Below are 15,892 nucleotides of genomic sequence, written 5' to 3'. Positions count from 1 at the left end.
TTAAAAGCACTGTCAAGTAGAAAATTTCATTGGTCTGTAGTCCCTTGAAGAAGGAAGAGCAGACACTGGATTCCTTTTACAAAGTGTTATCTGAGGCACAAAGTCTGGAAGTCAGCACCAGAGTAAGACTAGGTCAGAGCAGACCCATGAGGCCTGGAGCCACCCCCACCCGACACCCTACAGGCTGGACAGCCCTTCTCACCACTGCCAGAGAGCCGTCCAGCACTTCACCACTGTCACGAGACTGATTTACCCTGAGCCCTTCTTGCTACAAAGCTGGTCCATGGGATGTTGAGTGACTGGCTTGAATACAAAAATAGACTTCAACTCTATTCCATCCAACACTTCTGTTTCTCTCCTCAACTAAAAACAAAACAAAGTCCTCCCCCAACTGGAGAAACATTTTCACAATTCTTTTAATTTTTTGACAGAAACCCACTATCTGAGCAATATTTTGTTTTACATGTATGATGAATCCAAAAAGATTCCAAGGAGAAGGAAAATAAGAGCAAAGCAACACTCCAGCCATGGGATCCTGTGGCATTCAGTAAATGCTACTTCGGGCTAAACAGTTAAAAAAGGAAATGCAGGAACTTTGCAAAGGGCAGACTTCGCTGCTGACCTAAGTTTTGCATTGCAAAGTGAAAAGCAAGGTCATCTGTTGTTTAAATTACAGTACACGCTTAAGTAATGTGTTTCCCTAAAGCCATACTGACAGGCTCTGCATGTTCTCAGCGATTGGCAGGACTCAGGACTCCGGGGCAGCGGGTGAAAATGCAGACTACCTGTTTCTCAGTCCCTGTGAGCACACAGCCTTTCTTTCCTCAACCTACTCCACTCCACTGCTGTGGGGTCTAAGGACTTCTAGCAAGAACGAGCTGACTGTCCCCAACATTGCGGGACATTACAGTTGATAGTGCAAATTCTCTGAATGACCCTTTTGCCTCCACTTGTCTGTTCTGAAACGTTAGGGGAGAAAATTACAGAAAGATTGCTAAGCAGGAGTTAGGCGGAGACTTCTGCCTGGAAAAGCGCTGGCCCAGAGAGCGCCTCTCCCTCTGATCTCTCTCCTTTTTAACTTTCAACTCCGCAAGAGAAAGGGCGGCATTCAAACTATGCAGCCAGACCTGTTTCTAGAGCTGTCTGGAATTCCTTAAGCAAAGAAGAACCAGAAGACAGCTTCCCGGCCACCCCAGCAGCGGTCATTCGTCAGCCGCAGATTCCGCCGCGGACTGCGCCACCCCGGCCTAGGGACCCTTCGGGGAGGAGCTCGCGCCCCGCACCCCGACCCCGGCCCGCCTACCTGCTGCGCACCCCGCGCGGGCCCCGGGAGCGGCCCTGCTTGGCCTGCCTGCCGCTGCCGCTCGGCCCTCGGCCCGCCAGGCGAAGGCTGCCGCTTCGCTCCGCTCCGCCGGCCGGGCGCACTGGGCCGGCCCCGCGCACACGCCATAGGCCGAGGTCTCGCCAATGAAGGCTCCCGCCGGCTCCGGCGACGCCACCCCCGCCGCGCTCAGCGGCTCGGCATTCCTTGTTTTCTTACTGAAAACAGGAAACCGGCATCTTTTGAAAATGTGTATTCTTCACTCCAGTTCTGCCAGGAGGACAAATAAAGCCAGCAATGTAAGCATCTGCACAGAGAGGCTCTGTCTGCTCCTGCGGCAGCCACGCCTCCATGAAAGAGGCTGTGTTCTGGGTGCAAACCTAGCAGCCTCTGCCCGTCACCTGAGCAAGGGCCGGGCCACAATCGGCCACTGTTCTCCGCTGGATGAGCAGCCAGCAAGACCGCTTGGCTCAGAGCGCCACAGGACTCAGTGCTCAGGACGCAGACCATGCGATAACCCCTAGTCTGTGTTTTTTTTTTTTTTTTCCCCCAATAACGACTAAAACTTTTTTCCAGTTAGAAAAGTAGTCCGTGCTTGTTAAAAAAAAAAAAAAAAAAGTCAAGCTGGGAGTGGTGATGCACACTGCCTGTAATCCTAGCACTCTGAGATGCTGAGGCAGGAGGATTACAAATTTGAGCCCGGTTTGGGAAATTTAGTAATTTAGTGAGACCTTGCCTCAAAATAAAAAGACATCTAGAGATGTAGCTCATTGTTAATACCATGGGTTCAATCTCCAGTACTGGGGCGGAGGGAGAGTCATGTAGAGACATACAAGGAAGCAGTAAATATATGGTCTGGATAACTCAACTGTGGCCGTTTTGACATAACTCCTGGGCTGGGGCGTGTGTGCCTGTGTGTTCCTGAGAACTGAACCTAGGGCATTTGCACTGAGCTACATCCCCAGGCTTTTTTCTTTCTTTCTTTCTTTCTTTTTCTTTCTTTTTTTTTTTTTTTTTTTGAGACAGGGACTTGTTAGTTTGCTCAGTTGCTCAGGCTGGACAGTAACTTGCAGTCTTCCTGCTTCAGCCTCCCAGAATGCTGAGATTACAGGTGGCGAATGCCACCAGGCCAGCTTGATTTTTTTTTTCAACATGGCTACCCCACCCCAGCATTTTCAATAGAAAAGGTGAGCTGATTCAAGGTCAGCATTTGGAATACAACAAAACATAGCACACGTTTCAGTAAAAAGGGGCTCATCCTTGGTTTTTTCCACCTTTAGCAGAAATCATGAAAGGCAACAGTCAGGTCAAATTATCCCCAAGTGAACTTCAGACTTTAATCTTTGGGAATCAGGAGAAGTTAGAATTTAACCATGTGAGGTTTCATTATTTTCCAGTTAGCTTAACCCAGGCTATCCAAAGCCCTTCTAACCCATGATTCATTCTCTAACAACCACAAAAGTGAGATATGTTCTTAAAGTGTCATTTGTATAAACTGTCCTTGGCACCATAAATATATCCACTGTTGTCATTTTTATCTCCTGCTTATTAGTGTATATTTACATACGTTAATACAAACATGGCATTTATGGGGCCCTGGCCTATTTCTCATCTTTTCCATATATGTCTCATCTCTCTCAAAATGAAAGCCTCCTGAGACCAACAAATTCAACTCTAAAAATTTCCTTCAGTGCTCACCTCTCCCAATGACACATCACTTAACAAGATCCTGGAAACAAAAAGGTATTTTAAAGTATTCACCAAAGTAATAAATAATTGAGTATATATAATAAGCTCACAAAAACATTAATCTGAAGATAGTTATTCAATATTAACATTACAGACATTTCTTGCATGTGCTATTTCAGTAGTTATTTTTAAAGTGAGGAATTACAGGTGTTATTTTATAATTTATGTATTATAAATTTTACATTACATTTACCTTTTAAAACTATTATAAGAAGTCACTGTTAATAAAATAAAAAGAATGTTAGAAACTGTGCAAGTGGGAAGTGTATTAATGTGAGAAATCACAGCAAACATACACACATATTCCTCTATTCATTACCCAGCCTTCCACACTAACAGAAGTGACTTTTTTTAGATGGGTAAATATGAACCGTATATTCCCACCATTCTTACTGTTAGCATGGCCATAAGCCAACATGTCATACAGCAATTCCCAGGGATTTCCCATAAAAGACACAGGAATGTGTCTTTGACCTCCTTTCTTCTTTTCTTCCTCTATCCTGCTACCTGGAATGCAGCTGTGATGACTGGACATTAACTGCTACTCTGTGGGCCATAAGTCCACACCTAGGAATGGAGGAGCATGTACAATAAGGAACCTGAGTCCAAAGGGGTTTGTGAAGCAGAATTATAATGCTCCTGAAAAGCCTATCTCAGTACTTGCCTCATTCATTTTTTGTATTAATGAGACAATACCCAACAAAAACAATTTAAAGGAGGGGAGGTTTATTTTGGGTCATATTTTAAGTCCATAGTTGGCTGCCTCCAAGACAGACCAACATGACAGCAGGGCAGAGTGGAAAAGAGCTGCTCATGGTGTGGTGGACAGGAAGCAGAAAGCAAAGGGAGAAACTGGGAGGTGGGCAAACCTCTCTAGGCCATGCCCCCAGACACCTGCCTCTTCCTACCAGACCCCACCTCCCAACAGTAAGTCAGTTATAAGCACCCTTAATCCATTCACCTTCCAAAAGCAAAACCTAAGAGTATCTGAGGCTCTTGGGGGAACACCTAGATCTAAACTATAACATTTTGCCCCCAGCTCCCATGCACATCTCTTTATAGAAACTGCATTTAGTCCATTTGTAAGAGTTGTCAAACACCTAAGAATTTCAGCATTGCTGAAATGTCCAAATCCATCTCTCCTCTGCCTCTTAAGGCAAAATCTTTGCTGTAGATCCTTGTAAACATCCGAAAAGAAGTTAAGGACTGCCAACAAATAATGCCATGAGGTAAACACTCCCATTCCAAAATTAAGAACCAAGGGGAGAGAAAGGAATGGGACCAAAGCAATACATTAAATCCCATAGCTCTATGTCCAGCACCCAGACCAAGCTGTTGTGAGATGCAAACTGTAAAAGTCTGGAGTGGCCCTCCATACTGCATTGCCGGTGCTCATAGCTCTTGTGGCCTAACTTTTTAAGGTCTCCATTGGTATCTTTGGCTTAAACTTCACAGCTTCACGCACCACCATCTCAAGGTCTCCTTGCCTATCAACCTAAGCCTTCTTTTGAAATCGGGGTGGAAGCCTTCCTTACCCCAAAACTCTTACATTCTGCATGCCTATAAAATTAGCACCATGTAGGTGATACCAAGGTCTGCTTGAGAAGCTGGGCCCTCTTGCATCACAGCTGTGGAGGACTCTCAGTACCTGGGATGGCTGAGCACTGTGAACGGAACCCAGAGTAAGGATTTCCCATTTTCTAGCATGGTGCCCTGAGGCTTACTTTGAAGCAATCTCTCGCTTTTGCAATTTTGAGCCTGAAAGAGCTGGGACCATACAGATTCCTGACATGCCCTTCAGCCATTTTTCCTATTGTCTTTATCCAAAACACTTCTTTTTTAACGCTAATCTTTTTAGCAATCAGGCTCTCCTCTGTTCCTACTTTATAGGCAGTTCCTTTTAAAGGAAACTGAAAACTTTAAAAATCACTCCTCTGTGCTTTGTGCATGATTTTCAATGTACAGCTGGCTAAAAGCCCTCAACAGTACCTACGCCACAGCCAGAACACTAATCTGCCTTGAAATATCCTGTGCCACATGAATGAGTCTCCTTCAGTTTTAGGACATGAACAAAATGTAGACAAATTTTTTGTCATAGGGTAATACAAATAGTCTTGAGCCCAAGTGTCAACGGAGTCTCTATTCCCAACTGGAACTTCCCAAGTCTGGTCTCTTCTATTTTTTAATCTGCATTCTGGTCTTCTGGACTATGCTTGGCTCTAACTATGCTTGGCTTTCAGTATTCTAGGACTGTTTCTCCAGCCAGCATCACCAAACCCTTGCAAACTCTTCCCCCAAGCCAGTGTTTAGATCTCCTGGTCAAGGACAGTCACAGGAATGACCCCCACATCGCTGCTACCAAACTTTCTCAGCCATTTTCCTCATTGCTGAGACACAAGGGCTGACACCCTCAATTTAAAGGAAGAGTGGTTTATTTTTGTTCATGTTTCAGTGCATAATCAGCTGGCTCAAAGGCTGGACAGAATGGCACTAATACATGGCAGAGGAACAGCGAGCTACTCCTGTAATGGCAGCCGGGAGGCTGAGAAGGCTGGGAGGAGCTGGTGGGGGAGATAAACCCTTCCAGGCCTCACCCCTAGGCAGCTGCAGCTTCTTCCTGGAATCTACCTCCTAAAAGCAAGTCAGCTGTAAAACCTCATAATCCAATCACCTTCCAAAATCCAGTTACTTCCCACCTATGAGCAACTGAGGCCCTTGTGGAATATCTACATATAAACCATAACAATACTTTTATGTGACAGAGAAATAAGTTTCTATTTGTTTGGTATTATGGCTGTGTCTATATACCCCCAAAGCCTCATGGTCATAAGTGGCGCTTTTTCAGAGGGGACTAGACCTTGTCTGTGTGTGGCTGGAACTGATTCATGGTGCAATGCTAGATTCAAGAGTATTAGGCTTAAGAGTCAGTACTACCTGTCCTACGTAGCCCAGATAAAATATCAAGGATAGATACAGCTGTGATGGCCTCTTCTACCTCCCATAAACTGTTTCCCCTCTATGATGCCTTTCTGCCATGCCACCCTGCCTTTGAGTCAGTTATGGACTGACACCTCTATAAACTGCCAGCTAAATAAACCTTTCCCCCTTCAACTTTGGTTGTTGGGTAATTTGTCTCAGCAAAAAAGAAAAGTAAGACATTTGGTTATTATTTCTTTCATTCTTGATTACATGGAACTAAAATGAATTGTAATCCTACAAATTGAGACTATATCTTAAAAAGAAAAATGATAAATTGATGGGACACCACAAAAGTTTTCTATTATAAAAAAGGTGGCAAATCAAGAATAACTAAGAAACTATAAAAATGGGGGGAGGGTAAAAACAAGAGTTTTATTTGTTTTTTAAAATACCCCCTAAGTAGCTTATAAGAAGAGTTTTAACCTAAAAAGCCTTTTCGGACCAAGAGAACTATGTCTGGTTTCACACAGCCAAAAATGCTCTGGCTGTCTCTGCAACTGGAATTCTAAAAGTAGTGGATTCCAAGCAAGAACTCTGGAACCAGAGGGCTGCCTCTTTTATTTATAAGAATTTTCTGAATGTCTGGAAATCCAGGGCTGGAGCCTGCCCTGGCACCTTTCCTTTCATTTTATAACATTTATTGAAACTTAATCAGTGTAGAAAATGGTCATAGTTAGTGTAAAGAGCAGGAGGAAGAATATATAAGTCATATCCAGGCACAGTGGCACACACCTATAATCCCAGCCTTTGCAAGAGGGTCACCCTGAGTTAGAGGCCAGCCTGGCTACATAGTGAGTTCAAGGCCAGCCTGAACTACATGGCAAGACCGTGTCTCAAAAAAACAAATTTATGACATAAAATGAGATATAGTCCAAATGAAAGCCAATATAATAAAAACTGAGGTCAGTAACAAAGGCAACACTGGGTGTGGCACAGCATGCTTGTGCGGTATGTAGTGCCAGCACTTGAGAGGCTGAGGCAGGAGGATTGCTGAGTTTGAGGCCAGCATGGGCTACAAAGTGGGTTTAAGGCCAGTTTGAACTGCATAGTGAAACCCTGTCTCAACAAAACAAAGGCATATTCTTAGCAAGCCAGTATGATAGTATGTGAACAAGTAACAAAACAGAATGGAGTCAGCCTGCGACTGAGTTGTCAAGATCTGAAGATTGGGTAGGCGAAGACAGGGTACAAAGAAAAGGGAGTGGGGGAGAAAAGGCTGGGCAGAGCTTGTGGCTGTGAGGTCAGGTGAGGGGACATGAGCACCGAAGAGGCCCCGCCTGAGGTCTGGAGGACGGCAGTCTTGTCCACTTAATCACTGCTGGACTGTTCCCTATGCCCACTGCAGGGGCCAAAACCATGAACGATTTTCTTTCCAGCTGTGTATGGATCAGACTGAGCTATGCAGAGATTAAATACCAGGGGACCAGCCAAATGTTCTTCAACACAACTGTGAAGAACAGAGCAAATAAAAAAACTGCACACATGTTCAATTTACATTTGTAATCAATTCCAAGTACAAAGGCATATTACTATCTGTGATGGACTAATGGTCAACCTGGAACACCCAGCTGAACTAAATGAGTGTGTATTGGGTGTGGAAGGCCCACCTGAGGGTTACTGCCAACAGCATAAAAGCACATCTGGAGAGGAAGATGGTGTGCTGCTGATTCTCCTGGAGAAGCTCACCCTGCTGGTGTTCCGGATATTAACTCAGCTGCTCTCAGTTGGAGGAGCTCATGTCCTCTCTGTTGCTGTGAGGAGGCTGTGGTTCTTTTAGGGGGAGCTCTGGTCCTCACTTTGAGCATCAGTCCCTGGCTCCACTGCAGATCCTTCATCCTGTTGGTGCAGACTTCCTAACTTCTATCACTGACTTTTGGCCCTTCTAGTGCAGATCCTTGATACAGACTTGCATGAGACATTGTTGTGGGCTACAGTCCTCCAGCTGGACTCATGGAGGACATTGCCTACAGCCCATGAGCAAGACACTGCTGTGGGATCCAGCCCCTCAGCTGGATTCTTTGGGACTCTAGTGTGTGGAGAAATTGCTTGCACTCTTCTACATTTGACTCTTTTGAGTGAATATTATAAAATAATCCTATAAGTTATGTGTCCTGTATTAAATCTGTTCGCTTGTGAACCCTATGACAATATCTATCATCTGTCTACTTTTATTATGTACAAGGTCCTGTTCTAGGAGCTGGGAACACAGTGTAAACAAGAGTCAAGGTTTTTGGTCTCAAGAGACTCAAAGTCTAGTGGGGGTAAGGATGCAAAGAAAAATAAAGATAAAATGCAGAGCACAAGTAAACCAGAGGTGCTGCATGCAGTACAGGTCATCAGAGAGTATTTCAAGATTAAGTGGGTGGCCTGTGACAGCAGGTCCTCTCTGAGCCAATCTCCATCCTAGACATCAAGGGTCATGCTCCTTGCTTCTCCCAACCCAGTTTGTCCAGTCTGCAATATGTGGTAACCAACACCAATGTGGCAGTGTCGATTACAGAAAAGTCCAGACCCAATTCCCATGCATGTGGCAAGAAGTTGAAATCAACAAAGTTACAACAATATTCCCCTTTGTGTATATACTTATCTCCTGTAAAACTTAGTGCACCATGAGATGGTCCCAAGAACAACACGGAATTTCTTGCAATTCTTCTGTATTTACAAAGTGAAACGGAGATAGAAATAGTTTTCATTTAGATGCAAAATGTATTACATAATTTTAAGTTTTCAAAGAAACAAAATTTACTGTCCAAGTAATATTTTCCTTGAGCGAGAATGGTGGCACACATCTGTGATCCTAGCACTTGGAAAGCTTCCAGAGCAGCCTGGATTACAACGTAAGCTCAAGGCCAGCCTAAACTGCATAGCAAGACCCTGTCTCAAAAAGCAAAAACAAAACAAAAAATCTTGGCAAAGACATAAAAATTAACGTACTCATCAGGAAGTAGAAGATGAAACAGTAGGTGACTAGTCTGGGTGGTTTTCAACTAGGGGCAAACTTGTCCTCCATCAACATTTGGCAGTGTCTGCAGACATTTTTGACTGTCACTACAGGAAGTAAAGAGTGCTATTGGATCTAGGGGACAGAGGCCAGGAATGCTGGCACATATCCTGCAATGCATAGGACAGCTCCTTTCTCCCCGCCGAAGAGGTTTCCAGCCCCAAATGTCAACAATACTGAGGCTGAGGAAGCCTTGCTGAAGACAGTGAACTGAATCTTAAAAAAAAAAATCTCTCTGGTCATACAGCTGTGGTCAATTAAGGTTTCCACTTCACTAGGTGACAAAAATGCCATTTTGGAGCAAGAAAGTAGTCAGTATTCTTCTTCCACAAACTCTACCACAAGGATTCACTCTTTAATGTGAGCAAAAAGCACTGGAGGTTTCTGGGATAATGTGGCCCTGAAAGACTTTAGGGACAAGCCTTTGATGTCGTTACTTTATCTGTTATTGGGTACACTGACTTCTTGGCACTTGTTTCCCTACTTCACATTCTGGGCCCAAACAGTGACTAAAGGGACCCCCCAAAAGTGATTCCACCGCTGTGCCACAATCTTCACACACTGTTCATGTGTTTTTCTTCACCAAATATTCTTCCTGATGGTTGCAACTGAAGAAGTGTGCTAATTTCCATTAGCATATCATCCTCTCTCACAGAAGTGTGTAGATTCTGCTCCAGGAGCTGAGCCGTCCCGGAAGAGCACAAAATTACCACACATTCCCTGCCGTTGGACTCCGTCACAAAGACTTCGCCCCAGCTGAGGCTGGAGGCAGGCAAGCTCTCCTGAAGCTAACCACACAGAGTATGAAAGTAACTGGGCCAGCAAATCAGCTTTTCCAGGAAGGGAACAGTGGGGCAGAGAGACAGCAAAGTGGACCGGTGTCCTTCTGAACAGGTTTAGCAGGAAGCAGAAACATGTCCTGATGACACTGTCAGCATTATGCTCTTTTAGACCTAAAGGGCTTCCCTTTCTGTGCTAAAGCCACGTGTGAACCACAGTTAGAGAACCTGCAACACAGCCTGGTAGTACTGAGTGCTCGTCACTCTTGTCAAAGAATGTGTGGTAAGGTTTTTTTTCTGCTTTTGCATTTACCAAAGAGTTCTTTCTAAACCTGTTTTTTACCCTCTCAGGGAAAGCCAGCCTATCCATCCATCTATCCATCCAAATCATAGGCACTACAGAATCAGGCTCTGTTCTAAAGCACTAACTCTCTTCCTATGGAGGTTACACCATTTTTCTCAATCTTAGAGCTCTTCTAACAGAACTCAAACACGCCATGCAAATAAAACAACTTTATAGAAAGTGCAAGTGTATGCCAGAAGTTCACCGACAAGTACCAGGACAATTGCCACGCCACTTGTACCTGAAGTTTTTCAGACTTGGTTTGTTTATATGGCTAAGTATTAACGCAGTGTTGTTAATATTCATAACTCCTTTTGCCTTCTTAACTCCTTAGGTTTCCTCTCACGTGTGATTTCATTCTAGTTTTTTAATCCTACCTATATTACATGCTGGGAATGCCACAAAAGGAGCGCTGATCTAAGGCAGGTGCAATTGTCACACTGAGAAACAGATTTGTTTCCTCAACCCCTAAATATTTATTAAGAAAATGCGATGTGGCAAACACTGCTAGGTACTAAGCAAAAGACTTGGAGCCTGTCTGGGTAGAACTGAAAACCTACAGGAGGAGACAGCAGTGGCCACACGAAGAAGCAGCAACTGTACTAAGTGCCCTGGAGGAAAAACACTGGTGTGATTCTGGGACCAAGCAGAGGCTGCTGGGCAGAGGGTGTAGGAAGTGCTCCTAGGAGCCTGGATGGGGACTGTGCTGAGCAGCCTGTGGGGAACATGGGGTGAATGATGAAAATATGAGGCAGAGGAAACCTCACATAGGAAACCTGCCACTTTTAGGTGCCAAAAAGAGAAACTAAGGTGGAAACAGAAATGAGCTAGAGCCCCAACCTGCAGGGCCCAGACAGTGGTGATTTTGGTTCTTAAGTGCACTGGGAAGGCACAGAAGTGCTTTAAACAAGGGTGTGAAATGATCAGGTTTCTGCTCTGGTTAGATGTGGAAACATGTACTAACTTCTCTTCCACTTCCTCTGTGAGATTTTCCATCAACTTTTCTCTCGGTATCACAAACTCCTTTACAACATGCAAATGTTATCTACAAACAGACATAAGTGCAGACCTTGGCATTAAACCGTCCAGACTTGGACACCGCTTGTATCTGGGCCGGCTGACCTGTGGGTCTGGGCCCCACTGCATAGGAGGAAGATGAGAAGGCCTAACAAATTTCACCTAATCTGGGCTGAGCTGGTGACCAACAGCAGGGCTCTGATTTGTCTTCTGGCACTCCATCTGTTATCATTATGCTGCTAAGTAGCAAAATATTTCTTTTTCTCTAAGCAAATGGATGGTTCACTGCAGAGGGAAAATGATAGGATTTCCTTTTCTATTAAAGTATAATAAATCAAATCTAGGAAGGGCAGATATGTCACGAGTAATCTCAGGAATAAAGCAGACAGGCCATTTTAGGGAATTCAGGCTCTGCTTTGACACACTGGGGCAAGGAACACAGACTTGCCCTGTGAGTGAGACTCTTAAGATGGGACCAGCAAGGACTATAAAGCAAAGATAACATTTTGAAAGTTTGGTGAAGGAGTGTCTCTGTATGTAAGCATTATAAAGTAGCCGACTTTTTCTAACCCCTGTGGACTTCCCCACCTGCTGCTGCCCAGGGGCCTGACAAGAAAGCTAACTAATGGCAGGGGACTGGTCTAGGCAAACTTTCACAATATACCCTGAAAACTTCTACCCATTGCTGATCTCTGCAAGCTGAATTTTAGCTTGGTTTGTCTTTAGCGTCTTGATTATCACTATCTGCCTGGATGACAAGGCTCTTGCTACAGGAGATTTAGTTTGCCCGAAGTGATAAAACACATTGCCTATTACAATCCTCAAGTGTCAGCACATGCCACATTGTTTCAAACCATGTCAGGGGCCTAGTTGGCTCAGAAATCCTGTTGGATGTTATTGGTCAAATCTTGGATAGCCTGAGCATCAAAATAATCTAAATAATAATAGTAAGAGATAAATAAACTGAGTAAACTGGGTATTTGTGAGTCCATAATGCATAAGTACAGTGGGGTTTGCTAGCATACCTAAGTACAGTGACGTGCCAGCTAATGGATACAGAGGGATTATGAACAACACTGCTTGGTTGATTCAGGTAGGACTCATCATGGATGCTAGTGTTACTGCGTAGACTATTTTTCACCAAGATTAAGATACTGCTGTGGTCTTAAGAAAAATCTACCAGTAAACAGATTATCAATCACTCAGGGAAAATAATGGCTCCAGGGGCTGGGGATTTGGCTCAGTGGCATAAGGGCCTGCCTTGCAATCGTGCAGTCCTGAGTTCGATCCCCAGTACCAAAAACAAAACAAAACAACCTCGATGGCTCCAAAGGGGGGGGGGGGAATCAATGACTAACCCCTGGACCAAGGCTGGCACCACTCCCCCGTACAATGCACCACCAAGAGCACATCCCCTCTTGGGCATCCTGCCAAGAAGGTATGTCCTTGCTCTAGATACAAGGGGAGCCCAGTTGATAGGTTGCCTACAGTGTAAAAGGCTCTTCTGTAAAACTGTCAAGTCACGGAGTGGACTTGACAAAGCAGAGGGGAGAGACATAACAATTGTGCGTGTTTATAATACATGTGCACACTTAATACACACACACACACACACACACACACACACACACAGGAGATGGAGCAAATGTGATAAAGCGTTAACCGCTAGTGAAATCTGAACCTGGGTAAGGCAGCTGAGATTTCCTTGTGAATTTGCTATAAGCTTGAAACTGCTTCCAAATAATTTTCATCCCCTCTTCCTTCCTGTCCCCATGCTTGATGTTTATCACACATGAACACATAAGGTCAGTTACCAAGGGACACAGCCAAAACTCTGTGCTGCCCACTTTGCAAATTAGGCAGCCTATTCAGTGGACAGCCTTGCTCTCTTATATAATCCTTGAGGATTTTTATCTTTGTTTTAGGTATCTGTTGAAAATTGTAAAGCTTCTTAATCTTGCTTGTGTGCAGAGTACCATTAGAGAAAAGCTCTGAAGCTCCTTTGCATGGTACTGAAAATCTTTAGCCATTTACCCCAAATCACCACTCCCTACCCTAAACTCGATATTCCCTGCAATTATCATACCTGTCTGCCTTTGCTCACTCTGCTCCCTGAACAGCAGGCTCTTCCCTAGCCTCTCCCAAAAGCAACATCAGTGGTGTGGCCCTAAACAGCTCAAGTCAAAGGTCCCATCGGTGTGAAGCCTCACCCTGGTCTGCTGTATTCTGGGGAGAACTGGTCACCTCCCTTCGCTCTCCTGAAACTCTGTGTCCATTTGTACGGGACTGTATTAGGGTGAGCTGGCATGAATTCATCTTTTGCACCAGACTGTGTTTTGGGGATACAGGCATTTATCCTTTTTTTTTTTTTTTTTTTAAGAAACAGTCTTATTCTGTAGTCTAGGCTGGGTTTGAATTCACTGTGTAGCCTAGGCTGACCTCAAACTCACAGCAGTCCTCCTGCCTCAGCCTCTGGAGTGCTGGAATTACAGGTGTGCACCACCATACTCAATTTTAGCAGTATTTATTTATTTTTACACCCCTCAGTACCTTGCATAATGCTTAGCATATGGCATATTTAGTATCTGCTAGAATTAAAAATCCTAACATTTAGATATATTGTAAGGAAAAGTACAGGGGAGGAAGCGATTAAAATCATGTACTCTAGAGCCAGGGATACAGTTCAGCAGCACAGCACCTGCCTGGCAAGCACAAGGGCCTGGGTTCAATTACTGGTACAAACAAACAAACCAATCTCAGGCATTCTAGGGCCAGCCTGCTGTGCCACTTTGCAGCTAGTAGCAAGTTAGACCAGGCACCAATGGTCCAGTTGGGGAAATTCCAGTACCTGTGTCACTGAGCTGTTGTTGCATACTCAGAGCAATTCGGGAGTCAATGTTACTATTATTGGACCACTCTGTTGCTTGGTGGGGTGCACAGCTCTGGCATCCCACCAATGACTCTGAACCCTTCCCTATAAAACTAGGGTTAGAGGTATCTGTGATTCTTGTATCAAAATCAAGTGAGTGTGCTAAAATCCTGAGTCTCTGCTTTCTGAGTCAAGAAGGGGGACCCTGGTGCAGTATGTGCTTGCGAGTCTGGAGGTAGGGGTGGCTCGAAGTCCTGGCCCCATATCAATTATGTACAGGAAGGAAGTAAAACAAAAGTGGACAAACATGCTCACTCAACTTTTAAAAGCATATTTGGGCAAGTTAAAATATTTCCTACTTACAATAAGAGGACAATGGTGTATACTCCACTGGAACCCTCTCCCTGTGCGCCTCTGGGAGGAGCTCAGGGCAGGGGACAGCTCAGCTGGCCCTGCAGAGATGTCCCTGAGATCGCCCCTGGCTGGCGAAGAGAGTAACTGTCTCTTCACAGGGCAGAAACAGAAGCTACAGGTGTGTTCTAGCTCATGGGCAGCAACAGGCACCTGGGCCTGGCCCGTGCACTGCAATAAGAAGTTCTGTACACATAAAACCAGGTGGGTGCACTCTGTGACTTCCAGAGCCACCCTGGATTATGACTGTTGACGACACTGACACGAAGTTTTTTAATACGGCTAGCTATGGACCAAGTGAAGCAGAAGATAGTCCTTTGTTATTTCTGCTCTGGACATGACTGCCAAGGCCAGGAGCCAAGCACCAGGTGAGAGGTAGGGAACGAACGTGGAAAGGGTCACTATGCTTGGGTCAGAAAGGCACCATGGATTAGGGAGGCGTGTGACAGGAGGAGGAGCTTCATGGTTTGCATTGCTGCATTCTCCAGCATTCAGGGCCCACACTGCAGCAACTCTTCACTCCAAGTCTATGCAGAAATAGGCCTCTCAGGGCTCCTCAGTGCATGCTGCTCCCCAGTCCAGCCACATCACCCTCTCATGCCAGCAGCCTAAGACCAAGCATTTTTACTGAAATGCAGCACAATTCACCTCCATAGAAGAGAACGAGCTCAGGAACTAACTGCTGCTTACGTTTTACTCAGGGTCATTAAGAAATATGCCCATCAAAGGGTAATTAGTTCTGTGAAGAGCTGAGAAGGTACACCAATGAAGACTCTGGGGGGAAATTTTCTTTAACAGAACAGTATACTTTCTGAGGTTGGGGTGCAGGGAATGCAGTGAGATTCAGCCCTTATTATTTTGTAGTGTTCAAATGAGAAACTGAACCCAGCTCTTACCGTTCACTGAACAACTCCCTACTAGAAAAACAGAGCTGAAAACAAATGACCAAAGATGGATTTAACAACGAAAAAGGGAAATTCTGGAATTTAAGAAAACCATAAACTCAAAACTCGAATCTTAGCAAAACTTTAAAACCTTTCAGTCCTATAACAATAGCATCTTTATGTTAAAGCTAAAAGTTTGCTGAGCGAAAAGCCAAGTACTCAATTATCCTTTCCAGCCTGCAGTAAAAGTAAATATTTTTCATAACATACAGAGCTTTACTTTGTCTTTCAGTAACCCCCACCCAAGCATCCTACTACCCTCTCCTCTTTCTTTTTCGGGCTCTCTTACTTACCCACCCAGGAACAAAATAACTGTGATTTGCGGCAAGCAGGAAGCCAGTCTCAGGCACACTTCCCTCGGCATTAAAGGGACTACTCGCATTGGCAGGCACAGAGCCCAGGAGCTATTGCCGAGAACTTATTTATACCCATTTGGAATTTCCTGGCCAACTCACAGCCTACTGGCCATGGGGTTTAAT

At 44.7% G+C, this 15,892-nt stretch overlaps 1 protein-coding gene across 4 annotated transcripts in view; it reads right to left on the bottom strand.

Annotated features, from left to right (window-relative positions):
- Positions 1-15,892, bottom strand: part of Kank1 (KN motif and ankyrin repeat domains 1) — a 180,767-nt gene that overhangs the window by 28,156 nt on the left and 136,719 nt on the right. Inside the window, exon 1 of one of the 4 annotated variants that reach the window (XM_013155073.3) lies at positions 1,304-1,541. The exons of the other annotated variants lie outside the window; for them this stretch is intronic. The gene's annotated coding sequence lies outside the window, so the exon portion shown is untranslated. Of the gene's footprint in view, positions 1-1,303; positions 1,542-15,892 lie in introns of those variants that run through there. 4 annotated transcript variants of the gene reach the window in all.

This window comes from Cavia porcellus, unplaced genomic scaffold (genome assembly GCF_034190915.1).
Source record: "Cavia porcellus strain 051 isolate PalLab524CR breed Dunkin Hartley unplaced genomic scaffold, mCavPor4.1 scaffold_1, whole genome shotgun sequence".
Taxonomy (NCBI): Eukaryota; Metazoa; Chordata; class Mammalia; order Rodentia; family Caviidae; genus Cavia; species Cavia porcellus.
Note: the sequence above shows the minus strand (reverse complement) of the source record. Positions and strands in the feature narration are given on the sequence as shown.